At 45.6% G+C, this 23,718-nt stretch overlaps 1 pseudogene; it reads left to right on the top strand.

Moving 5' to 3' along the window:
• Positions 1-17,214: 17,214 nt before the first annotated feature.
• LOC149354706 (uncharacterized) lies at positions 17,215-20,387 on the top strand (annotated as a pseudogene).
• The last annotated feature ends 3,331 nt before the right edge of the window (positions 20,388-23,718 follow it).

Raw genomic sequence — 23,718 nt, 5'->3', positions numbered from 1 at the left:
GCGTCAGTGCTTTTGTGGGCACCTGAAGTATGCAAATAAATAAAAAGCGGTCCGTTAGTAATAACCATGAAACCATGAACACTGAAAACTTGTTTAAATTATAAGCTCGACACTATGGCGCAACAAATTCTGATCATCCCGCGCGGCATTCGAAAACCCCGTGGCTTTGTAACGCGCGCAGCCACGGACACAACTAATCGTCACTCCCTGCCTAAAGTCATTAATGCTAGCAGTTTAACAGGCGCAGACGTCGAACAAACAGATAGGAAAAATGCTCTACTTAAGCACACGTTTAGGGCACGAGCGCATAAAAAATATACATGCACGCCGCCAATTGGTCACTGGTTCCTCGTGAAAGACGACGCTTCTGCCTTTCATCACCGCCGCTTCACGAGTGCCACGTGCGTGCGCAGAAAATGTAGTTCTTTTTTTTCCAAGCGTCACGGACTGAACGCTGACACATACGTCGCTGTCCCAGTGAATGTCCTGCTATGCGGATATCTCGAGTTCCCTCTTTTGCCCTCGCACATGTGTGCAAGAGGTTGCACCAAATGTTGCTAGACATTCCTTTCCTTTTTCCACAATGTTTCATCAAATAAGCGACGTCAGCGAGAGATTGCAAAGCCACCCTGCGCTCTCGTAGTGGCTCAATCGTTTACAAAGCTTCGAGATTCGCTTATGTACTATAAAAAACTTAAATTTCGCGAATACTCAATTTTGGCGCTTTTGCGAACCTGCAGGCCTCATGAAAACTGATCCTACGAACAATTTGGGGAAAGAGAACGGTAAGGGGACTGCCGCGTCTTTTTCACGAAATTTATTACTCAGAAAATATTCGGATATTAAGATTTCGCCCGCAATCTCGAATTATTCATCACACGAAAAATCAATCTTTTAGAGTATTCATTGTAACAAAACTCTGAATAGCTTATACGACACATGTTCTGCACAGAAGATGGCATTTTTTTTATCAGTAACTGCTGAGCAAAGCCGTTCCAGCTTGTCAGGGTACGTCAACACTACACCTAGGCCGCGTTTTTCTTGCCTCCATTTAAGGCGCTTGTTCAGCTTTGTACGGAAACAAGCACTATATTTCCTCGCGTTCCAGGCCTGAATAGAACGAACTTATATTCATCTCATCCTCTTCTCAGCGGCTAAGAGCTCGTGCTTCTGACTTTAATTACCATACTTTGTTACGTCAATCTCGACATTTCTGATTAGCAGGCTGATTACCATTGCTTTTAATATTCATCCCATCCACCGTGCCTGAGTGTTTAGCTGAAGATATTTTCTAGCTTTTTCTGACGACAGTTTTGCAAACAATTCTTGAAATCATTCGCTTAAACACCAGGAAGGTTCCTGCCTTCGTCATTGCATTCTTGTGCTTTTTCTTCCTGTAGAGTTTTGCAGTTGACATTAATAATGATGTCAGTGTGTCGAACGGAAAGCGCCTGCAAGCAGGGCACTAACTATGGTCACCTTGGGCGACTTGGACGAGAGAATAAAACTGGTATGACTTTGTGTATGTTTAGTGGTTCCAACCGAGTACGTTGGCGACACCGAAGATTTTGCGCAGATATTTCACTATAGTTTTTGCAGAAGAATAGCTGAACGCTCTCGAGTACTTAAGCCAGCCTGTGAGCAAAAGTCCTCCTTAGCTAGCCGGAATTTTTATGGAAGATAAAACAACATATCGGCAAAAAGCGAAACAGCGTACGCGCCCTCGCACTAACTTTCACTTTACTACACCGGTAAGTACAGAATACACTCTCTGTATATCTGCGCACCTGGCGTCTTGCGGTCAAAATTCTGAGCTCTCAAAGCAAGTTCTCAGATTATGAAGGATACTCATAATTTACACACCTTGAAAAGAAATTCCAACTTCAAGAAATTTCACAAGCGTTGGATGCCCAATTGGGAAACAGAAAAAAAAGCGTACGTAGCACTGAAACTGCAGTCAACAATTAAGCCTAGCCTGAAAGGGTATTGTGCGATAGCGTTAATGGATTAATGCCAATATATGCGCTATTGTTCTTTCTCTTTTTACGCTCATAAATCCCTGAGAGTCCCATACCACTCCTGGCACAGTGATTCAGCGGTTAAGCGGATCGCCACTGCCCTGCGCTTTCAGTTGCTGCCACCGATGGTGCTTGAGAGGCTCAGGTTGCTCTTCCTGAGCAACCTAAAGGTCACGAAGAGAGGCTTCGGACAGCCACACATCGGCGAGGTCTGAGATTAGGGGTCTAAGTGCTTAGTAAGAATAGCTCTGATGTATGACAGGTTTGCTTACACAACCTGGCTGATACACGCCTAGTCGAAAGCTGGCGCATGATCAGACCACCTGCGCCACGAATGCATCCTCAGCGCATTTGCAAAACGTTTTTGTGCCAACCCAGAGCTCGTTATGTTGTGAAAGCCAAGAGTACGCTTTCCAAGCCAGCGCCAATTCCTGCAGCCGTCGAAAGCAGCCCTCATATTTTGTAGTGATCAGTTTCGTTTTGATTTCCTTTGTTCCTCTGTCATTCGTGGCCATGTACCGTCGACGCAGACCGTGGTGGACGATGCTGATCGCAGAGGGCGAAAAGAAAGGAAAAATAATCGAAACAGGTGTAAAACACGGCTCCTGACCGGTGGCCGATGGCGGCGTGAGCATATGACCAAAGACGCTGGCGACATGCTCTCACGCTGTAAAATGGGCATAGTTCCTCCGTAGAGTCCTTACGGGAGCCAGACTTGCGCATCTGTTAACCGCTTTCCGCTCGCGCCTCTACTGGTCGAATGCAATCATGTGGATGCAAACCAACAATTCACCGCTGAAAAGCCTACGAAAACTCGACAGCCCGAAGATTCAGCTACTAACTTCGTGCACTGGGGGTCTTCTTTGCTCCCTTGTGCTTTAGAAGTTGCAATATTATAGTAGATTTTCTCTTATTGCCGTAATAAAGGGCCTATGACTGGTGACAGCTGCAGCAGACGGGGTTCTCAGTATTCCGAGCATATGCTTCGGAGATACCGTGATACAAGGGCATACTGTTAATAAAATGTCCCACTCACTGCGACAGTATTTTGCATAGATTGAGAAGAGTTATAAAGCAGACATATGTGGAGATTGAGCAACACCTATTCTATTAGCCGTGCTGAGCATGCAAAAACAGCTCGAAACTCTGCTCCCGTGAGTAGGATATACTCGTAGAGAGATTCTAGGGAGGCACACGTTTCTTGTGTGCGCTTTATTCTCTACCTTAGGCCTCTTTTCTTTCTGCTGTCTTTTCGTTTTATTTTTGGAATGCCGTGAGCATCTGTGCTGGGGGTATGCGGCTAAAACTGCGAGGCTACAAAACCATCATCGTTATCATCGGCCGCGTTCTGTAGAAAGCGGCGTGAACGTGCGCGAGTGCGCCCTGTCAACATGATTCCAGGCCGGGTTCCAAGTCAGCTTGGCTGGTGCCACACTTTTGCTGTCGACCAGAGGCCGCTTTCAAACCCGTCACGGAAAAAGACCAGCAAGGGTGGATGACACGGCCTCCTCTGGTCAGCTGTGGTCGAGATTTGAAAAGTATTCCTTTGGTCTGTGGGATTTAACGTGCCGAAGCGGCAAGTGGGTTATGAGGGATGCCTTAGCATACGGCTCCTAATCAGGACCTCGTGGTGTTCTCTGCCGCACACTCGCATCGATAGCACAGCATCGGGTGTTTTTCCTTTTTGCCTCTGTCTGGATGAGGTCAACGCGGACTGGATTCGATCCTGCGACCTTGGGCGATCAGTAGAAGCATGTACATTCATAAACCTACCGCGGCATTCTCATAATTACAAAGCAGTTGCTCTAATAATTATAAATGAGCTACGGTCACCGCAACTGCCGTGGTTGGATGAAGTGACTGGTTACTACAGATTTTTATGTGATTTATATCTATTATTTATATCTCCGCTGATTTGTATCTCTGATTTATGGGCGGGTTTATACTTCGGCAGTATATACTTCTGCTGACTTGTCGCTTCTGAAGTAAGGCAGAAGGGCTTGAAGGGAAAAATGAGAATGGCTAAGTAATGATCTGTCATTTACTGGACATTTGCAGACTTTTATTTAATATACGTGTCTTGGAACGTTCAGTATAATCTAGTGTGGAAAGGATCTACTAATTTACTCATACTAAAGATAACAATCCCCTTGCATATATCTCTTCGTGTTGGGTTTATAACAACCCTTGAAAAGCGTTGTTTAGCACAGCCAGCCGCAGTTAGATGAATATAGCGCGCAGTTGGATTCTTCATACATTTAGTTCCAGAAATAGCGTCCAAATAACGCATACCCACGTCCGTGTGTCGGAGTGACAGTCATTTTAAGTCGGTGGATGACAAAAAGAGAGCGAAGCGGGGAAAAAAATATTCAAGAGTTTTAAGAGCGCGCTACGTTTTTGCCACCGTTCGGGTGCTCGGTTTTTGTGCGGTAAAATTCTTGGGAGAAAGGTTCTTGGGCCAAACCATTTCCCGAGAGCCCAGTGATTCCTTTCGCCGTCACACAACTTAAATCCTACGTCTGCTTTCTGGGGTGAAGCCAACTTGTTGCACTTTTGTCTCGCTACTTCAGAGAGCTGAAGGAATCCGGACTTGCCCAAGATCGTCAACATTCTGAAGTTTCTCTTTCCAAGAATTGCTTTTAGTAGTGACAGTTGACCGTCTGTTGAGGCCTGCCGGTTAGAGCATACAAACTTGAAGTTGTGGATCCCTGTGTAAACACGATAACAAGTACCCTTTTTGGAAGCTGACGTGTTCGAAACTAGGCTTGCCCCCTTAAAGGACGAAGCTGCGTTTGTGAGCCTCCTCCAAGCTAACAGCCCTCAGGTAGCCGGGCACCGGCCCAGGTGACAATTACCCCATTTTTGCTGGTGTGTGTATGGCGGTGTTTTTCCAACCAGTCACGTCCCGCATCCGAAGTGGACGCCCGAACAACTAGGCCACAATTGCTAACTTGCTACTGAAAGTCAAGAAAGCTTCTCATCCAAATCAACCTCCAGGTTTTGTTCAAATACCAATTTTCATTCAAAATATACTTTAGAAGCTTGAAAATTGCTTTGTTCGAATTTTTGGAACTGTGCACCCGCAATGCGCCAAGAATTCTGATTTACAGGTGAAAAGTACTTTAGTAAATTAATAGAGTTTGCGAAAAGCTGCAATTCAGACGTTTGGCTTTCTGGACATCTCTTTCAAGGTACTTTAGTCATTTTTTTATTTTTTGTTAAAAAGATTTGGGAATCCCATTTTCTGCAGCAGTGCTCACACGCAGTAGAATTCCAAGAAGCGGTGCTCTTAATGACTATTCTCTCGTCATGTTCCGTCAAGAGCCAAAAGCCCGCTTCGCAAACAGCACTCACGGGTCTTTTCGAGGCCAGCGAGGCGGCCGCGCTACGAAACGTTCAGTGGCCGCAAATTTTTTTTTCTCCTTTGTGATCAGAATGAATATTTGGAGACACCTTCATGAATGTTTCCAGAATGGGTACAGTAAGAAAAAGCCAATATTTTTGCATCTGAAATCACGACTTATTCGCACGGATCCAATCTTAAAGCTATATATTAAATTTGATTTGGAATATTTACATATGACAATTAGTCCGTGTACAGAAGGCCAGACTTGCAAATCCGAATTTTTTATCTTCACAGTGCGAGAAGTGTGGTGTGATAATTAGTGAAAAAGGGGTGGTTTTACGTTAATCTCCTTAAACTTTTCTAGTATTGTTGCTAAAAGAAAAACGTTCGTTTTGTTAACCCAGAACGAGCTCTCCGACGAAGGCCCACCATTCTGCGCCTGCCCAGGCTTGCTTGGGTGCCGCCAGAGATGTTGGCCAGCTGAAAACGCCACTGGAGCAGTGCTGTGATTCCGCAGAACCTCACAGCAGTCAACTCCAGTCACGGTCACGTCCTCAGGCGGATCCGCGTGGTCACTCGCATGCTGCTGAGGCAGTGGGCTGTAGTGGCGCTGCAAGACGCGCCCAGTGTCAGGTGTCCAGGCTGCCGAGCGGCAGCCACAACGCCGTGATAAGTCGCCGGACAAAAGCGGGACTCTAGCACCTGCGTTAAGCTCCGGCAACAGACGCGGCCCCTTCTCGCTGAGAGATTTACTGAAGCGCTTTGGAGATTGAAGCTCTTTTGGCTGCGAGAATCCGGATTTTACGGCCGTAAAATTCTCTTCTGCAGGTTTTTCGGGCAGGAAGGAAGGCGGGCCGGCAGGCAAAAAAAAATGTAAATAAACTCTTTCTGTGTGCCTAACCCGAGTGCTTCGTCGTGTTCATTTGGGAATATGGTAAAACTTGCGTAACCGTCTCTCTCTGGCTGGCAGCGTTCGTCGATCCTCCTGATAATTATTACTCATCCACATCATATTCTGCGAAGTTCGCAATACCAATACTGGCGGGCTGTGCCTGGCTGCTGCCGAAGGCATCGTTGCAGTTTTTACTGTCACTGGCTCATTTGTGGGCTTAACTGTGGCGACAGTGGTAGTGGTGGAACAACCAGCTCACGTGACTGCAGAGAAGGACGACGGTAGTCGTGCCTGGTGCGGCACAACGGGCCTGATTGTAGAGAAAAAATAGTAGAAAATACTCGCAAAACAATGTACGCTGTGAAACGCACAATTTCTTCACGCTTGATTAAAGGAAGAGGGGTGCGTTCAGATAGCGACGGTAATCGACGTCTCATGACTATTTTTTATTCTCAATGAAATTTCTGTACGTGATAGGCAGATATGCTGATGCAATGAAATAGCCTAGCTATTGTTAGAGACGCAGTAATTTTCTTGGAAAAAATAACGTGCATCAGAAGAGGGAGAAAATATCACTTTTGCAATTTTTCAAAATGCAAGTTCTGCTGCCTGTGGAATAAAAAAATAAAATTGTGCGGAACCTGAATATTTTTAGTAATTATATGCAAACGTTTCCTGTTCAGGGGAGCGCTTAAAGCATTTTTGTTACTTGAAATTTTGTAGTGTGTAGATCGCAAGCATTTTCAAAAAGCAATACGTTCTAAGAAGGGCATTTTTCGGGATAATAGTGGGAAAAGCAATAACAAATTCAAGCTGAAATTTATCCTCAGAATTTATGCGTCCTTACTACTGCAATGAGCAAAAATTCGTGTTTCTAAACAGGAAATTTTGTTTAAAACTTTCATGTCAATAATTTCAAATTTTCAAAAATATCGGAAAACGCCAGATACGATTCAAGTTTAAGAACTACCATTGAAACTGATTTTCTATAAAAGTTGCCTGAAAAACCTCCATTACATTTACAAGAGAAAATATAAAGTGTACCGTTGGATCGTTTTACAGTACTAAATTAAATGCCTCATGCAGACCATCATTCGTTCAGCTACCTTGAGTAGATAGTCTTTTAAAAGCGATAGCGGCCACAATACGACTTCGAACTGATTACATGTTGCTGAATTCTTGTTATCAGAATGACAGAAGATCACAATGCAACTCAAATTTTATATTTAAGTGAGTTCTCAGTAGGAATGATCCTGAAGTAAAAAAAATGAAAAAATATTTTGTGAACAAGGAATGCTTACGTGGAAGGCAGTCTGCAGATAAGTGGAATCCAGGCTATTTTGGAGTTACTGTTATGATAGAGGCGCCTATCTGTACAGGAGCGCATAATGGCATCTCACTGCGTGGTGACATGTCTCCTTTTAAGAATGTCGCATCCCGCAAACCAGTAGGGCATATTTGTACCCAACAGCTAAGCATGGCATCGTCGCAGAAGCTCTTAAGAGCTTCCTTCACATATATCCATCAATACTCCAAATCTGCTAGCTGCTCTCACTCATTGCACTGTTCGTTCCAGGGAAACAGAACACCCCCATACACCATTAAAAATTTGGGTTATGGGAGTTTTAACGTTCCAAAGTGACTCAGGCTATGAGGGACGCCGAAGTGAAGGAATACCGGCCATCTCTGAAGCAAGGAAAAGACATGCATGCGTGGGCTCTTAAGAGAAATGAAAGCTTTCTCAGTGTAAAACAGCGGGGAATGACACTGGCGGAAGCCGTGGCCTCAACGTATTCTCTGCAGGGTGACCTTTGTCCCCTGCAGAGGGACAGAGCTCCCTTTCTCTCAGTAACATTCGTCCTAGCAAAAGAAGACTCGTCCACAGTTTAGGCTGCCTTGAGTTTGCGCCTGAGAAACATAGACAGTGTCAACCAGCTCCTTATCAATTTCTTCATCCTCTACGCATTATTTGCATTTCGAACTCATTGGACACTTTCTTCTTTAGTGGTACTTATCTATTCACTCCACCTGGCTTCTGGCATGCAATGAGGTATAGGTTTCTCCCTAAACACAGTACTTCATAAAAAAAAAGCTGGTTGTGTGGACGAAAAATGAACGTTGTGCAAATTTCAGTCCTTTAGTTCTATTTGGTGAACTTTTATTTCCATCAATATGGGGATAAAAATCGTGCTGTTGGGTGAATTTACAGAAGCCTTCTGCATATTGTTGTAATTTAATGTTTAGTCACGGGGACAGCAGCCATTCCTTGATAACTAAATTCTGTCTGATTTCCTTTATTATAGCCTTTAACTTTCAGTACCATCAGCTCGTATTTTCATGGCTCTGTATATAACTGTAGTATAGAAAATTTCTCAACTGAAATAAGCCACTATCGAGCATTACTTTCAGACAGGAGCTTGGAAGAAAAAAATCAGCATTAAATGGTATACAAATTCAGCGACCTCGACGACCAGTCTTGACCAGAAGTTGATGACCAGCTATGCATGCTTGCCATAACATACGAATCAAAGTGAGTACTTCTACCTTTGCTCCTAAGTGGAAAGTTAAACTGTAAACATTACCACAATTTTCTAGATGCTGTTTTTGAACTCAGTGTTTGATAATTACTAAAATGGTTAAATTTCTACTCTTACCGCGATCTGGTAACTTGCAGTAATTTCCTAGTCGAAGAATGATTACCGATTAGCATCCTTACGCCTGCAAAGTAATGTTGTGCAGTCAAATCTGGCCATAACGAAATAACTGTATAACAGAAAGCAGAATGAAATATAAATATAATGAAACGACCTAACAAATGGTCACAATACCCGATTTACTCAAATTCGTAAAACGAAGACATTCTGTGGTTGCGACAACGCGGGTGTGGCAGAAGCCATTACCTTTTTCATCGTGGCTCGCAGGACGCCTCTACGCGCTTGATGAGATTGGGAGAGGTGGGGAAGACGAAGGCACCTGCCTTTTTCTATGTGCTCATTTCTGTAAAAAAAAAATCGCCGATGATTACGTTATTTCCTCATGATAAATTTGAGCGCAGCTAATCACCTGTTCCAGCTGTTCGATAGACTGAGGCGAAGAATTGGACGGCGGCGACAGTAAGCTTCTGCTTCGGCGGCACGCACCTTTGGATTCCGGCGGCGAGGGCGCTGGGCCACTGCTCTGGCAGCTCTTTTAACAGCAACGGCAGAGGAAGGACTTCCACCGGTTGCCTCGCTCATGGTTCAGAAAGAATTGACAGAGGATAAACTATTTCTAGTGGTGAACGGCAGCGGCTATGCGTTTCGGCTCGGGCGGTGCATATATCGAGATCCGCCACCACCGATCCGGCGCTCTGATTGCCGCCGCACAAGGGTGGCATTGCAGGAGGAGCGAAAAGAGGAATTAAGTTATCGGCAGGTCGCGGGAGATGGCGCCAGCGGCGCGCGCAACTAGAGCAGCGCGCCGCCCCTGCTGCGGAGCTGTTTACGAGAGACCGGCGACGCCGCGATACGCAGGTTAAGCCAAGAATGCGTTGCATATTGCGCGTTCTTTTTTTTTTGAGGGCGAGGTATTGCTTGGCGGCACTCGATTTTCTCGGAAAGACGTCACGCGCCGGCGCAACGCCCCTAGCGGGAGGAGCGGGAGTCAGGTGGTGGCTGCGGCCGCGCGCGACCGCGCGAGTTGGGGCCCAGCTTTTCCTCTGGCTGTCGTGACGTCACGTCACGTGGTTGCGCTCAAGGTCAATGGTGGCTGCCCGGCCGCGCCCAAGGGCTGAACTGAGTGATTGCAATATGCAACGCATAAAAAAGAAAACTCTAGAGATCACTGCGGCTACCCGCATTGGGGGAATGCGAAAGCATCGACGCCTCCTCAGCACTCGTCGCCCCTCTTTGCCTCTCTTCGATTCTGTTCGCCGCTCTTTGCCTGTTTGATTGATCGATTGATCAAATATTGATTCTTTGATCGATTATTGATTGCACAATTGGTCATAGATTGAGTGCATAATTACCTACTGTTCATTTTTTTCATTGACCAATCATTAACTAATTGATTAATTATCGCTTAATTATCGATTTTATACCATTTCAATCACCCATTTTGAGTTTTGAAATTTGGCGCCACGATTCGTTCCCGCCCACTTACTATATACCCGTCCAGCATATTCAACCGTCCATTGGCTTTTGCTTGTAATATTGCTCCTGATTGCTCCAGTCAATCTTACTTTTCTAATTAATTACTTTTCATTCATGAAACACTTGTCAATTGATTTCAAACTTTTATTTTGCTGTTTTGAACAATTTTCTGCCATTTTGCCGTCCACTTCTGTTTTCCCGTCCACTCACTATATGGACCTTTTCGCTATTTCGACGATTCATTGACATTTTTTACTTTAAGTAACTGATCATCCTATTCACATAATTTTTTCCTCGGCATCATCCTCACCTCTTACTCTTTCTATTACGACCACTCGTTTGAGGCTGTCTCTTTTGATAACGTCACAACTGCTGCGATGCGTTCTGGTGACACGAACCCGCCGACATAGCCTAGAAATGCTTTCTAATTAAAATGGCAGGGTTTCAACTTGGTTAAACCGAGTAGTGCGTGCGAAAGCACTTGAGGCAACACCGCCTCAAAGGCAACGGAATGCAAGATCTCGTTGGCCACTACTGGCAGCTGCGCGCGGGGAGGGGTGTGCCGGTTCTGCGCTTTGACGGAGGAGCTGCGCAAGGCGTCCACCGTTGGCACTGCCTCAAAGAAAGGGTTGAGGCTTCACACATACCTCCGATTTTCAGCTTTGATAGTGAAGTGGCGCTTTCGCGATAAAAACCACCGGACTATTCGCCCTTCGCAGCCCTCGGAAATTGACTCTGCGCCTCGCATTGCCGGTACTCTCTGCCTCCCTGCTCCAACCAGGCGTCTGCTGTGCACATACAGTGCCACTTGGTGTGATGCTAAAAAAATGAAAGCTGCGCAGACTGCTGTGTTCACCACGGAGAGGTACTGAACACGCTCGGAGCGTGGCACGTTGTGTCGACTCAGCTCATTGCGACCGTAGACGTTCATCGGATATTTGTGTTTCATCAGCATGAAACCTTCGCGCGATTAGCCAAATTTCAAGTAACGCAGTATGTAAATGACGACGATGTTTCAATTTCCACAGAATTATGAAGTTCGAATTCATGCCCTCCTGCTGCAAACCATTAAATCCCAGGTGGACGGCTCATTGCTTTCACCAGGACATCTCGCGCTTTAGTACTATCTATTTTTTTTTCTTTTGGCCCACCTACTCGTGTACACGTTCGGTTGTGAGTTCCAATACTGTTTTATTCACAGCGTGCTTCAGCGAATATTTTCTTCTTAATATTCTGGTACACCTTATTAAAAAACATTCGGTCTTCCGAAACGATTATCGAGATCCTGTCGACTTAATTCCAGTGATCATATGACCTGCTGAGGATTAGCGACCTGTTCCATGTACGACGGCAGCATGTCTTAGAGGAAAGACGTTCTAAATTCTTGTCGAGGGATGTTAACATCTCTTGTATTCTTGCTTTTATGTCTTATACTATCTAACACAGCTTTTGTGAAAGGTCAAAAGTATCGGGTCTGCGATTAGAATCAGGGGCTAGCAAATAACAATTTCGTCGTCACACATTCCAGGCCACACAATGTGTCGGGAAGTACCCCAGGGCACGGTAGACACCACTCGCCAGAGCGAAAACATTTTCCAGCTTCTTACCTGCACGAGGAGGACATGAGTGTTATCTACATGTGTTCAAGCACCGCTGCCGCGCCTTTATGCCGCGTCGACGGTTTTTACAAACGAATCTTACACATAAGCTCGTACTCATGAAACAAAAATATTCTTTGTGAACAACGTTCCGAAGTGGTTACCGTGAACTGTGTTTCAGTTTCTTCCAGAAAGCTCGAAAAAAATTAGAAAAAAGCGTTACTTTCCACTTCAACTTATTCTTTGGACAAAATGCACTGTAAGGATTACCCAACTGTTATAGATTCCTAGAAGAAAATGTCAAAAAACGTTTGACTCTTTAAATACTAGTGCCCCAGCACAACATTGAGATCTTACCAAACCTGTGTTTGGCGTATGATAGCATGAGTCGCTCCAGTTTTGACGATGGTTCATTAATAGTTCCCGTCCGTAGATTCCACAATTGGGGGCATCGAAACACTTTCGTCCCATACATCAATTGCTCATGTTGGGTCGGAAGTGCTGACGTTGGTGATGGTGTCCAGACGCATTCTAGCAATTATATGTGCAGGGAAGTCTAGCGGCTTGTTTAATTGTGCACAAGCCCAGCTTCGGCACTAATTTAAATTTGGGAGTTATTTTGTGGCCTGAAACAAGCTCAGAGCAAGCAAAAGAGACTGCTCAGAGCGCCGGTATCGCTATGGAGGTTTCGAAGACGTGACTACGTAAGAAGGCAGAGAGGACACTGTACCTTTCTGTGGCACCTAGGTTTCAGAAATTTGGTATTTTTTAAAACTCTTCTAAAGACAATTGTACTGATAACACAAGCAGAGACTCATGAGTACGTGCTCAATGAGAGGAAAGAATTGGATGTGCTTAATCCCCACAAACAACCTGTCCAAAGTTAACATTAAACAAATATCGCTATCCGGACCACATTTGGCATTGCTTTATTGCAACCTTCATAGAATCATGATTATCTGCGAGCTGCTTAATTTGCCTCAACATATTTGCAAGTGTGTCGTGCTTTCTGTCAGCCCACATATACTCGACTGAATGACGGTAGCAGTCGCTGCTGCTTACGGTTGCACGTTGCATAACTATCGATTCCTCATGTTTCTACAATGCTGCCATTCAAAATCTTACGTTCAGTTTCGCTGTATGAAAAGTCTACTTAAAGTTATGATCCTCGCTGGGCAATAGCCAGTGTGGGGGTGGAAGCCGGGTTGGCTCCGGCAGCAGCTCCATCAATTACTCCTTTGATATGGCGCTATAGACAGAGGCCCACCTGGAGCAGCTGCCGGGAATTGTTTACCGCCACCCATGTGCGGTCATTCGAGTATCGCATCGAGCGCCCAGAGAAAGCGGAGGAGCCGGCCTCGGTGCCAGTCTTCTCGACAAGCAAAAGTGTGGTGTTCAGCGACAAGCACATAAGCGGCTTCCAGCTCCGCCATTATAAAATCTGTGCACTCGCAACAGGCGAATTATGTATCTAAAATATGTAATATAAAACATAACCATTCTATCATTTTGCCAAGATATGGCATTTTCGGGCACATCTTGCATCTCAGTTTTTTGCGCAATGCTGTAATTGTTAGCTCTGTCCATCTCTTCCTCAGGGCGCTGAAAAAAACTTGACTGGGACGTCATGGCGAAGGCGCCTAGTAATTCGGATCAGAATATCATCACGGGCGCACTCGCGCTCATCGGGTGGAGTGCTTAGCAGAGGAGCTAGTGTCTCGGATTTGCCACCTGGTGGATCGAGTGCACTTCCACTGATAACAGGATAGAGAAACTATTTCCGTGCATGTTGGCATGCTAATTTGCTTGCTGTGTTCCCCCGTTGCTTTCTTTTATCTTTGGCTAGTCTGAAGACCGGCGTGCATGTTAGCATGCTAATTTGCTTGCTGTTTTCCTCCGTTGCTTTCTTTTATCTTTGGCTAGTCTGAAGACCGGCGTGCATGTTGGCATGCTAATTTGCTTGCTGTTTTCCTCCGTTGCTTTTTTTTATCTTTGGCTAGTCTGAAGACCGGCGTGCATGTTGGCATGCTAATTTGCTTGCTGTTTTCCCCTGTTGCTTTCTTTTATCTTTGGCTAGTCTGAAGACCGGCGTGCATGTTGACATGCTAATTTGCTTGCTGTTTTCCCCCGTTGCTTTCTTTTATCTTTGGCTAGTCTGAAGACCGGCGTGCATTTTGCAATGCTAATTTGCTTGCTGTTTTCCCCCGTTGCTTTCTTTTATCTTTGGCTAGTCTGAAGACCGGCGTGCATGTTGGCGTGCTAATTTGCTTGCTGTTTTCCCCCGTTGCTTTCTTTTATCTTTGGCTAGTCTGAAGGCCGGCGTGCATGTTGGCATGCTAATTTGCTTGCTGTTTTCCCCCGTTGCTTTCTTTTATCTTTGGCTAGTCTGAAGACCGGCGTGCATGTTAGCATGCTAATTTTCTTGCTGTTTTCCTCCGTTGCTTTCTTTTATCTTTGGCTAGTCAGAAGACCGGCGTGCAAAATAGCAGGACAGAATCCGTACTCACACAGATAATCTTCTGTGACGTTTGTAAACGAGATAGGGCAAGTTAATGCCCTAATGCAGCTGAGCTTGCTACTCAAGTTTTCCCCCTCATTACCCGGTTAATCGTCTAATTTTTTTAATTCGTTAAATATTAACAATGTTGCGAAAAACTTAGTGTGCATAGGTCTTCCTTTCTTTTCATCCGACCGCGAAATGATCAAAATATGTATTGACCGCATCTACCACCTTGACGGAGCCATTCTAAAGACACACGTAATTGTTACGACGACTGGCAATTTCAAAGGTAATCTCTTCAAGTAACCTACTTACCCATTGCACATCTGGAGCTGTTGCTCACATGGTCTGGAATGCGCTTTATCCCGGATTTTTTGTGTTCCACTTCACAAACACGCCATTGGAGCAATATGGACACAAGCCGCATCTTATTAGGATGTATACCAGCATACGTGCGCTCCCATGTGCTGTGCTCGCAAAGTATTGTAAATTTTTGCAGCTGTCGCATTCGTAAGGTGACAGTCGTGCAGAGAAACCAAGTAAACAAAAAACTTGCCAATCATTATCAGGGACTCGCCACAAGCGCTTCTAATTTCCTTTGCTGCCACGGCGTGCCGCATAGTAACGGCGTGCCGCATTCAACTAAAGCTCATCGACATCATCTGGGATGTGAGAATGTGAATGACCGAGTGTCTACACAGCAGAATATGATATTCCGCTAGAATTCGCGGCACAGGCTGGGCGTTGTCTAAAATTCTTGGAAACGGAAGTGAGCGTGGCGCTTCGCGTTCATTCTCTAAACACACATCATCTCTCAAAAGCATGGTGCACAGGGGGCTTGCTTTCGGGCCACGATGTGTCGCACTTCATTTATCGTCTTTCCAAGTCTTTCGGAGGTGAGAGGAACACTTTGCCTTCTCCCTGAGAAAGTTAGGACCTAGGCGGATGTTTAAAGAGCTCCTCGGCACGAACTAAAGGCCTCTTGGACTTTTTCATTTTGACAGGGGCTTTTCTATTGAGCCTCCCCAGTTGCGCTTGCTGCCGCTGTTCGTGTTCGAGCTACCGCTTGCCAACCGGCTCTCTATGAACTAGAATCACCTGTTATACAAATAATAAGGGTGTCCTCAGTGTATACTCCAATAAAGAGGCGCACTCGAATAGAAATACCTCCATGGTCAAATATATGCATGCAGAAAGAAGCGCGAAAAGTGTTGCTTTTCCGTGACTAGGATAAACCTGGCGCTGTCGCCTCACCTGCACAGCTTACAAAGCTGGGAGCTGGGCACTGCTCGCTCGAGATTCTGCAGTGTGCCATTTGTCACAGGCCCTACATTAACGCGTCTCTCAGCTGCAGGTTATGCAATTCGTTTTGCAGCGTGCCAATTAAGCAGTAACACCCGCTCTTGTCCTCTCGCCAATATTTCGCTGAATAGTTTATTTCCTGAAACACTAATAAATATCTTCCGCCAAGAAAAACAGTATGAGAAATTACGCTCCATTTCGAATCCCAGTACACACAAACCTTGGAAATGATTCCGCATGTACAAATTGCGCACGGTTTAATTATATTGGGGACAATGGCGGTAGCACTGAGTGGTGTTAAAGGCGACATTTCGGGTCTGCTTCGGTAGTGAAACCTTAGGTAGATGTGCATACGGGGAAGCTCCCGCGGTTTCATGGATTTCGCAATGAATACAACATGCAATTTAAAAAGTAAAACCTATGAGTATGACACAAGGTGCTAAAGATTGGGCTTTCGAGATTGAAAAAAAATACCAGCAGTCCAGTAACGCTGCTTTTGTGCGTGCGTAGCATATCATCGATATCGACCACCTGAAGGTAAAGTGCAAGGGTTATAAGTTTTAATAACGAAACACCGTACACGACTGCTTCGTACCAGGGAGGACTTTGGCGCCCATCATCGCCTGGCCGTTCTGCGGTTATGCTAACAAATAGAAAAGCCTTGGAATACGAGGGACTCCGATTTTTTTATGTAGGGAATAATGCTTACGTCTACGAATAAATCTCACTCAATCAATGAGGAGACTGACGACGAGAATTCCCCTGCCACAATGTGTCCAAGTGGTCGCTTAACCTGCGTGAGATCTTGCCTTTCGTCTGCGCCTCCTTGTTTGTAAAAATCGCGTTATTTCATTTTTACGTCTTGGGTATAATTAGCGAACGATGACACCAACATCTTTGCGTTGCCTGTCAGTAAATGACATGTGAACTATTACTCTGTCCTCCAAGCTGTATGGCATCAACTTTTATGTGATGAGCTGCATGACATACCACTCACACATAACCGCGCTCAGCTTCGTCTTCCTGTGTCTCTTGTGTGTACAGCCTATTTCACATACACTACATGTCCTTTCTTATTACTCGTATAGCGCGAAAAAAGTGTTTAGAGCCACATGTGAACTTCAACGCCCCCACGATGGAACCGCCATAGTCGAACCGTTCCAAGTCTTCGCCGTCTGAAAACTCGTGCGTGTTCATGGCAAAGAAAACATCCTCAATAGCCCAAATATTAAATTACGAATGCAAGTGGCGCTCTTTCTAAAGACGCACGCATCGCTTCCTGGCCGAGATTGCGCCCCCGATCTATTTAAACCCTGTTAAAATTCTCGGCGGATTAAGTTTGCGGCCGCTTCTGGTAGGAATATCACAAAGGCGACTAAGTGCCTGAACAGAAACAAACTACAAACATTATAGCTGTTCGTCCGCAATATGTCCACGTTCTTCTCGTTCGAGGTGAATCTTAATTAAGTAACAGATGCTATGAAATATCGTAGGCAAAACAAAAATGAAACAACGACAAAGAAGCGCCAAGAAGATGTGGAGAAGAAGAAGACAACGATGAAGAAGCCTCACCGCGTGATCACGTGAGCGGAAAAAGCCCGAACCGGTGCTAGAAAAATGACGAGGCAGGAACTCCGTCACTGTGGCATCCTGGATCGCTCGGCCAGCAGGCAGCTACTCTCGGGAGGGGCTCGGCTCCTACCTTCCGGGCAACCACCACCTACCTTGAGGAAGTCCGTCCCAACCCTCCGGCTGAAATGCGTCGACCTGCGGGTTCCATGGGTGGATTGCACCAGGCCTGGCTTCGGTGAGTACCCATCACAGTTGGTGCCGTAGGGGCCAGAAACGCAGGCATTGAAGTGCTGCATATTTATATAGGTTAATGTTGCTGAGCGTTATTAAAATCAATGGGGCACGCAGCACACATTCTGGCCATACAAGCGACGCACCATTTTCCTCACAGTGAACTCTGCTCGTAGGCTGCGTGTTCTTTAATGCAATGCGTCTGCCCAAGATTTCTGAAACTTTGGAGCGAAACCTCTTTCTTCCCGTAAAAAGCTGAAGGTAATGGGGTCACGAAATGTGACCTTCAATCCAGGAGAAGCGGTGGCTTGTATCTGACGTCGAACTAGGTGACTAACCACGCCTCGCTTAAGCCGCGCACGTTGGGCTGACGGCGCTCGGTCACCCCGCTACTATCGAATCACGTGAAACGCTTAGCCCGCTAGAGCTGCGTATGCGGAGCCTACGACACTCTCGCAGCTACCGGGAATCATGTGACGCGCTGTTATCGTAACAGAGCTTTTGCACGTCTAAGTAGGTTCAGCCGTGTTGAACCGCCGCTTTTGTTCCAGCCTACAATTTGCGTCAAATAATTAATCTTTTTGTGTTCATTGGCCAGTGCATTCATAGACAGATACCAGATGGTATTGGAAACTGTTGAAATATTTGTGAGATAGAGTTCGGCGGTTCCAGATCATTTTAAGAGGCGCGTGAGGATAGCTCGGTACATAGAGCTTCACCCCGGGCTCCCAGCTTCAAATTACTCTGAAAGATTTAGGGTCAGGTCAAAATAATGTCACCTCCCACAGCTTCTCAAGCAGCAATGAGTTTATGGCGTGGGATCGTCGTTCGTAGTAAAATGTTCGGTTCACCTGATGACCTACACTTGCTGTTGTAGAAAACTTTGTTAATTCTGGCTTTACAAAGATTCGTGACAACGAATCGTGCCGCATCCCCTTCCTGATGTTTTCGACATCTCGAAAACTGCTCTCTTAGTGCCCCGACTAACCGTGCACTTTCCATTCCTTTTGAGATATTTCATTGTGAGCACCACTAGCTGGGTATGCCCCATGAAACTTCTCCATTACCGCCGGCATAAAAGCCGACAGAAAGGCACCAGACAGAAACAGCCAAAGCCAACTTACCGTGCGCCTTTTGTGTGCTGATGAAAGGGCAGACAGACGCATACAATTATCAGCGCTTGAGTAAAATGAGGGCCAGAGAAGGGGGTAGGGGAATAAGGTTACGGCGGATGTGCGCTGAGGATTGCTTGGGAGCCATTAATTAATGTCATATTGTTAACGCGCCAGGATGAAATACAGTAAGGTGCACCAGTTGCACAGAGAAGACACTGCGCCCTGTGGCAAGCAGCTCATGTCCAGACGGAAAAATTGCCCATGTTTGTGAAAAATTCTTCGTCTCGGTTAAGAATGAATCATTTTGAATCCCTGTTTTCGCCGCAATTACTGGCCAATTTTTTTTTGAGCCTGGGAGGTATCCACTTTAGGGCTGCTCATCCTCTGCATTTTATGTGGTATAGGATCATAAATCATTGTGAGTGTAATTTCTGATCATTTTGTTATCGCACTTATGTGTCTACAGAACCACACCACACTATCCACGGGGTCGACCATTGAGAGGCGCAGCATGCTTGCGAATATGTTAACATAGCCTGACCCTTCCGTATACACCCAGTACCAGTTCGCCATTCAACGCACAGCGATGACCGACGTAACCTATTAATGGTTACTTAATGGTGAAACAATCAGAAGCTTACAGAATTCAACAACTAAGCTGAAGTTTAGTGTCTCGTCAAAATCTGAGATATTTCAACTTTCATGTTGCAAGCAGTCGAGGTGGTGTGCCTGATGTAATGCCATGGCATGGGCATGTAGGGGTTTATTCTGCGCAGCTAAAACCTTCATACTGATTTGAATAAGTAATAAGGCGTCTCTGAAATAAAATTTATAGTACGTGCGGAAGGCGGTTCCAAACTGCGGTCTTTCTGCAGGTTGCAAGGCCGGGCGCCAGAAGCCAGGCCGCAAGGCTTCCACGCCGGACGGTGCGCCATCGACGTCCCTCCCTGCTGGCATTCCTGCAACACTCCTTGTCCACCGTTCTTCAGCAAACAGGTACGCGGATCGACAACGGTACTTTGGCGCAAAGTTTCTATTTCGAGAAATCTCAACTGGCAGCTTCGTTTCACTCAGAGTACCGGAGGAATTATATGCTACAAACGGGTGGTGGAAGTTGTTCGAGAAGATTGCAGGCAGTCGTCAACGGGTGCCCCCATATTGAATATTTTCCAATACTGTTGTTCACGCGCTCTTACTTTACGGCTCTGAAACTGTGAAGTTCATTTTTAAGAACAGAAGACCAAAGCACAACCTTACACTCTCTAAAAATGGTAGTAAAAAGGCACTGAATAGCAGCCACTAACTCTGACTTCATTTTGCTATACTTTTCATTATTTGCTATCATCTTCAAGGTATATATAGCCGTACCTACCATTTTACTAACTATGGTCGATAGCTACCTACTTAGTAGCCATTTCTTTAACGTTTAGATAAAGTGAAAGAATATGACTGACAAATTCTCGCGTGAATAATTTGGTTTTGTAATCAAAGCTTTCTGCAGGAGCGTGGTTTCAGATAGACTAAGCTGTTTGGAGAATCTCAACATCATAATTAACGCTGGTATCTAAGCTCAACGGGTAAGAGCCACTAGCCCGAAACTGAGGGTGAGATTTTAGGGATTATATTAGACTGTGAACAATTTACCTGTTTCTGGTTTGTGCTACTGGTTGCAGGTACTGGTAGCTATGGTAGCAGCCGGTACTATCTCAACGGGTTTGTAACTCTTACTAACTCTCCCGTTACTAACGGCAGTTACTAACAGGGAAGTAAAATATGTGACAACCAGTTACTACCCCATAGTTTGTAAATACTGCTACTTTTTTCTAACAGTATACAGATACTGCAGGATCCCGCGTCAACCCCAGTTCCGCGAGTAAATAGAACTAGTGCACTGCGGGGGAATGGGTCTAGCTGACAACACTGCCCGGGAAGAATAACGGGGCTATATCAAGCACACCCACAATCCCCGCAATTTCTAGTTTTTGATTCCCTCTTGACCTCTTAACGGCCAAATAACCAATAATCAATACTACCCGGCGAAAATAAATACAATAGCACACATCCAGAAAGTGGGTAAATAGGCATTAAATTGTAAATTTCCAAAGTACGAGTGTCCCAAAAGTTTCCCAGTTGCATGAAGCCTGGGAACAAGAATCCAGCGTCCTAGAGCCCCTGCCACTTTGTCGCACCACAGAGCCGGACAATGAAGCGACCTGGGTATAATATAATTTTTGACCTGTCGGTTGCAGTGGCCATAAAAGTTCCCGTTGGTCGTTTTGGCTGCGGCTCCCAATGATTGAAGAGGATGTAAGCCAGTGCAATAATCTAAATACAAAAACTTTTTCTTCTCTGTTTGCCGGCGTGGTTCTGCAGGGCGAATACCAAGGTTCCTGTGCCTGCATACTAACTGGCCAGCCGGATACCCGCCTGCGTACCGGCAATTCTCCAACCTGCGGGACCTGCGGAGTATCCTAAGCCCGTAACCTGCCCAGCAGGCGCTACCCAGCAAGGGCTGCGTTCCAGGCGGCTGTCGTACTTAGATGTACGACACCGTCTGGAACAAGTTCCTATGGGTGATCGACTTCGAGCTCAAAGAAATAAATTTTACATCACTAGCACTTCTTCACATTCGTGTCATTCCTGACGCCTAGAATATTTTGGCAATTGCCGCTTGTGTACTCGATCATTTGCTGTTGATGTGGTGGCGCTATGTCGAAATCAATAAACACCAGTTTGGCATATGGCTTTGCCAGTTTCGCTTGCACAGTGGTGCGAAGGTGAGCCGTAGCGGCAGGCCTGTTAAACCGGCTCTGAAATACCTTCCAAACACAAAATAAACTCGCTCAATCACTGCATTGTTTTTTCATGAAGGCATGTGCCAAATTTTACACTTCTAAACCCAGTAGAGAACCACCACAATACGCGCATGTTTGCGAGCCCTTCCAAGCGCTTTTTTCATGCTCGCACCTTTCTCGGTTGCTCGCAGCTGTGTATACAAGTAGACTAGTAGCAAGGGGTGAGATTCTATCTTACGTCAGGTACCCATTGCCGCAGCCCATAAGCCGCGAAGCTCCTACGGGTCAGGAAGCGCGGACACCGGAGGTGGAACCGGCGGAGGAGCCCCTAACCTCGACTGTCCGAAAGTGACGTGAAGAGAGGGAAAGCCGCGAAGACGCAGAATATAAAATTTTGAGCTCTGATAACTCCACCTCTACAAGGCGCTTTAAAAAAGAAACGTTCTCGAACAATATTAGTGAAGTGGCTTAGTTAACGTCACTGGAGTACTGCAACTTTATTAACACCCCTTTCACCGCCCCTTCAAGCAGCCCTAGAACCTGGTTAAAGCTTCCGCAAATAATACCGCCACCGTCTGGAGCGGTGAGGTCAAGATCTGCAATGTGTAGGTTGTGAATTATTTCTATTAATTGGATGCCTTTTACCAATCCTCTGAAAGTTCCCCAGCTGGTGCCGCCAAATTTCGGGGTATGCTTTGAGAAGCTGGAAGAAAGGCGTGCTTCCTAGCAAAACGAATTCTTGACCTCTTATCTCCTATCGTCATTGCGTACCCAGAATTTGCCGAGAACGGTCCCATACATTTTGTAGACTGTGTGGTTCACGACTGCAAAGGAGCAGGGAAAATGGCGAGAGTTTTCTGAGGCTGTGGAAGGCGCATTGCCTAACCCCGTGGAGTGCGTACTTAAAGCGCACATGTGACTTTTGTATAAGATTGCCATCTTTGATCAAGTAGCCTATATTTAGTGGGTGGCAATACTCAACTCACAGACGAATCCTGGGGATCGCCTATTGCTCTCGGGATCTCCTGATCGTTGTTTGTAGATGTTGAGGAGTACAAGAAGCTGAAGTATTATGCATTTGAGAGTTGGCTGAAAGGTTATCTAGTTGGAGGTAATTACACGAAATGTTGAGAAAAAAAAAGATATCGACCAAAAATTTACAAAAATAACGAGACTTATCTGAAGCATTACTGAGGTAACTGCCACGAACTTCCGAATGCCAACTTTGTACTGCTATATCAATAATTAAAGTACTCCTATTGCGCACACCAACAACATAACCTTTTTGGTTCTCAGCAGTGTGTAGCTGGCCTATCAATCTCAAAGCAAATAGAATACCTCTGACGAAAGTCTCCCTTAACTCAAAAGATGAGTCCGGGGTAATAAGTGTCGTTTTATTCCGCATCTTGCGTCCCATTCGAGCCTCTTAAGAAAGGCAAAACTTAAGAAATACCACATTTAAAGCCCACATAAGCCACCCGTCTTAAAGGTGGCCTAGTTGGGCCAAATGTAGACGAAGAGTCCACGCTCCCCAGGATGCTGCGTACAGTTGCTCCCAGTGATGGCCTGATCCTCAATAAGTCACATCTGAAAATTACCTGATATCACAAACCTTTCCAGAGGTATTGATCTAAACGCCCTGCGGAAAATTACATGAAGGCCAGCACATCTGATGTCATAGAGAACAAACAGCTTTGAAACTTAATGGATGGGATTGAACTGACTGGGATCTCATATGTTAGTGCAATCCGGCATCCATCAGAAGGCCCCGACTAGCATGTCACTCACCTGCCGGGTGTGACAGGAACCACACGTCATACTTCAGGACGAGCCTCCTAGCCATCTCGACACAAACTATTTTCGCCCTGGTTGACGCCATCGCAGTGTTTGACAGTCGCACAGGTTTAGCGACCCACATGAGGTTCTTGAGCCGGGTGGCCGAAGAGATCTGGGTGTCTGAAAACACGACAGCCACAAAATGAAATGGTCATGGCAAATGCACCCAGCATCATACCGAAGAGTTATGGATGCACGAGATCGCCGCCACCCCGCCAATGTGAACAGTTCTATGAATGACGGAGCCGTTGCAAGCACTACTGCGGTTTATTTCTCCACCACCATTAATATTTTTTTTCTGTTGATCGCAGCCACTGATTGGCAGGTTCTGAGCATTCAGCAATGCTATGCTTTGTTTGAAGTGAACGAGCAAATTGAGAGGG

The sequence above is a fragment of the Amblyomma mixtum genome, chromosome 3 (assembly GCF_055824585.1).
Source record: "Amblyomma mixtum isolate Tamu chromosome 3, ASM5582458v1, whole genome shotgun sequence".
NCBI lineage: Eukaryota > Metazoa > Arthropoda > Arachnida > Ixodida > Ixodidae > Amblyomma > Amblyomma mixtum.
This window is presented reverse-complemented; position numbering and strand designations above follow the sequence as displayed.